At 47.7% G+C, this 4,020-nt stretch overlaps 1 pseudogene; it reads left to right on the forward strand.

Moving 5' to 3' along the window:
• LOC105291681 overlaps positions 1 to 2,844 on the forward strand; it is a 3,673-nt pseudogene extending 829 nt beyond the window's left edge.
• Positions 2,845 to 4,020: the final 1,176 nt, after the last annotated feature.

Raw genomic sequence — 4,020 nt, forward strand, 5'->3', positions numbered from 1 at the left:
CCCATCAGGGGCAGCGGGCTCTTATCCCTGCAATAAATACTTATGAAAGCTTGCTGATGCCAAACCTCTTGAGGGGAATGTGGGGGAGAGAGAGCTGCCCGGAGCTGGGGGCTCAGGATGCAAAAACGGTAACAGAGAGAGCAATGGACTGAGGGTAGAGGGCAGATGGATGGTCAGGGAGAAACAAAGGCAGATACAAGAACCACATTACTGCCCATGGAGGACCTGGGCCAGGAGCGAAGCCACCAGCTTCTCCACTGGCATGCCGCGGGACATGGAGCCTGGCACTCTCTCTCTACAGAAGCGCAGCATGTGCTTCTGTACAGTGCACTGAGAAATGCCACTGCCCAAAAGATGCTGTGACAGTGCTCTATAGAGCTCTGACCTCCAGCAGCACATGATGGAGAGGCCTTCACATGCCCTCAGCTTGACTACACTTCAGACGGGATTCTCCCCGCACGTAGCCCCCACCTCCCTTCTCTGAGAGCAGTTACTCTAGAAAACTTGCCCTTGCAAATTCTTTCTCTGCCCCTTTGAGATGTGAGCCTTCTCCCATGCCACTTCTGTAACCCAGGAATGTCTTTCTCCGGCCATGCTTTTGAAATGTGCTCATCAAAGGAAAGAAGGAAAGAAGTAGCTCTGCCTCCCCGTCTCTGTGGGAACGTAGGAGCCTAACTTTCATGAATGACAATAAGCAAACACAAATGTCCCAGTTACATCAACCAACCTGCCCCTAACGTCCTCCAGTTCTTTTTCACTAGTTCACCCCGGTGATTAAAAATTCTCCTGCCTTTTGGTCCAAGAGCTGAGTTCAATCTCTCTCCCCTATTGCCATAGTCATGAATAAAGTCTTCCTGGCATGTCTCACTCTTTCTGGTGCAATTTTTCTTTGACACAGAGAAAAAAACTCCAAAAAACAGTAGAGGCCTCTGAGCCCTGGGAATCGTGGTCTGGCTGGTTCATCTCTACAGACTACCTTTGGGGAAATGTGATTGGCCACAGATGTCCCTTCAGCAAAAGAGACGAATCCTGGAACACGCCCCCTGAAAGGTACCTCAATGATCATTTCATGCAAACTCTACTTTCTCACAAAGGAAAAAGCTGGGGTTCAAAGACACAGACAAGCTACATAATTTGCAGGGCCCAGTGCAGAATGAAAACATAGGACCCCGTGTTCAAAAAGCAGTCTCTTCCTTCGGCAGTCTCTTTCTCAGCTGTCCTGATATTTTTATGTGCTATTTAATGTCATGCTCCCTTGGGCATGAGACAGTCTCTGGATGAACACAGACCCTCCCATTGTGTGGGGGTATCCACGGCAATGCCAATTCTCACTGCGCCCTCACTCAGGCCCCTACCAGGAGCAGAGGGCAGCAAAGGTCACTGGGCTGGAGAGGCAGCTGAGAACCTGCCTGTGAGGAAGGGAGGTGAGGATGCAGCAAGAGATGGGGCCGTGCATGAGCAAGGCTCTTGGCCCCAGCGTATGCACTCCACTGTTCCAGGGACTTCACCTATAAAACACTAATTCGAAGAGAAAATTCCTAAGAATTTCAAGAGAGTAGCCTCAGAGCATTAAACTCCAAGCACAGGCCCCCTTCTGATCAGAGGGCTCTGTGCCACCGCATTAGTCACACACCCATGAAGTCGGCCCTGCAGAGACTTAGAGTAGCTTGTTCATGGTCACGAAGTTGCTTGTCAGCAGAGCGAAGACTGGAACCAGGTCTCTGACTTCCGGTGCATCGCTGCCAGATCCTGCCCGCTGTAGCGGGCAGTGCCTTGCATAGTCCTGGGCGAGGAGAGACCCTCGCTTCAGGACCCAAGCCTGAGAAAGCCCCCGCTTGAGAGTGACTTCCTCAAAAGTTCCTAAGTACATGCCTAGTGCCAAGGAGTAGTCGGGCCAGGACACCCTGAGCCAGAACCAAGACCCACACGGGCTCTGCTCCTCACTGGAGTGGAACTCCACGTCTGGGACTCAGGCTTACAGCTGTCGTGTAACCAGGCCCAGTTCCAAGAACCTCCCAAGAGAGAGGGCTGACAAGGGGATCGCTCCTGCTGACAGGTGTGGCAAGTCTTTCACTTGATTGTATGAGATTAGGAAGCCAGAATGGCACTGATTTTGGGTGAACTCTCCCCCAGCTCAGTAAAGGACTCTGGGCTTCCCATAATCTGCCACCACGCCTTGGGCATGAGCTGCACGTGGGGGCCCGTGTGTCTCCATCCTGTCCCAGTGGGACAGGGTAGCAGCAGGCGTCATTTACCCTGTGTGTCCCAATACAGGGTAAGGTCAATGGGAGACCCAAGATGGTCCCTCTGTGGACCCCACACCATGTGTCAGGCAGTCTTCAGGCAAGAAGCCTGCTTCGTAACACCAAAAGCCCTTTCTAATGGATGTGCTGACATCATGCTCTACCGGTTCAGTAGCAAGCCTCGCCAAGGCTCAGTAGCAATCTATGCCAAAGCCAGGACAGACAAAAACTGGGGCCTGCAGAGAACAGAACTGTTAAAACAACAATCAGGTCTGGAAGGCTATGGCCCACGGCCATTTTTGCTGGCTATAAGCGGGGTCTCCGGAACCAGAGGGAACACACAGCTCTTCTTAAAACGAAAGGCGTTTATGCTCGAGATGAGACTGAGTTTTAGCTAGGCAAGAGATGTGCTTACGTGTACAAGGCAAAGAACAACACAGTGACTCTTGGTGGCAAACGGAACAAAACCAGGGTAATCTAGGGAAAGGTGACTCGTGCTCATGGAAACTGTGGCATGGTTCGTGCCAAATTCTGAAGCCATCTTCCTGCTAAGGCCATTGGACACAGAATCCGTGTAATGCTATACCCTTTGAGGATTTAAGTGTATTGAAAGGAAATAAAGTGAGTCTGTTCTCTTGTAAAAAAAAAAAAAAAAGCCAGGACGGACATTCTTTGCATGAATGGGAATAGATGGGAATAGAGCTAGAGGTAAAATAGAGATGTCACCAACGATAAGGGCTGTCACCACACCAGGGCCTCAGCTTCAACCCCACCAAACCTACGACATGGACTTAACCCTCTGCTCCTTTTAATTCTAATTTAATAAAATTGAGTTTCAAGTGCAGCTGACAGGTTTGGTCATATGACTTCATTACCATTTACTCTCAGTCAATTATCGTAGACCATCTTCGTCCTTGTTGAGTTTGGAGTTTTACACATCCAGGAGTCCAAATGGATAAAAAGAAAACCAAGTACCTACTTTGTTAAGATATTTAATGAGAGGGTGAGAGACTAACGATTAAAATAGCAAATTTTATGTAGCCCTTTCTATGTTCTAGCCACTGTGCTGTACACCTTTTATAAATTATCTCATCTAATATTTTCCACAACCCTATGAGAAGGTACTAATAAAATCTCTGTTATAGAGCAGAAAACTAGAAGAAGTTGAACAATTTGTCCAAGATGACACGATTAAGTGCTGAAGTCTAGATATGAACCCAGACAGCTTGAACTCATAATCATTACCCTCAACCACCTCCTCATTACAATGCTTTAACGTTCCTGTCCCTTAGATTTAATTTATCTCTCCCACCAGGATCAAAACATACCTTCTCGGCACATCTTCCCTGGGCCGCTTCTGCTGAAAGATTCAGCAACATCAAAAAGATCCATTGTTTAATTAAACTTACCAAACAGCAGACCATTGGTCTATTGCTGGCATTTTATTGATATGTTATTACCACTCTATCCCAAAACATCTTATATCAACTGTTTTATAATACCATAATCCCCACACGGTCTAGATTTTCCAGAGTAATCTTGATTTCAACATAGTGACCTATTTTTCACAGAAGCCACAAAGCGTTAGCAAACTTATATTTACATCCAAAACAGAGTCCCCACTCTTTTTCTTGCATCGAAAAGGGTCCCAAATTCTTTTGTCAGATTTCTCTTGTCAAAATTCCTTGGGTTGAGAAAATGAGGTATTGTGTAGATGGAGGCATTTCAGCTCACTTCTGGCTCATGGCTGAGCTAACTGACGCTTTAGCAAAGCCAC

This window comes from Pteropus vampyrus, unplaced genomic scaffold, assembly GCF_000151845.1.
Source record: "Pteropus vampyrus isolate Shadow unplaced genomic scaffold, Pvam_2.0 Scaffold48, whole genome shotgun sequence".
Lineage (NCBI taxonomy): Eukaryota > Metazoa > Chordata > Mammalia > Chiroptera > Pteropodidae > Pteropus > Pteropus vampyrus.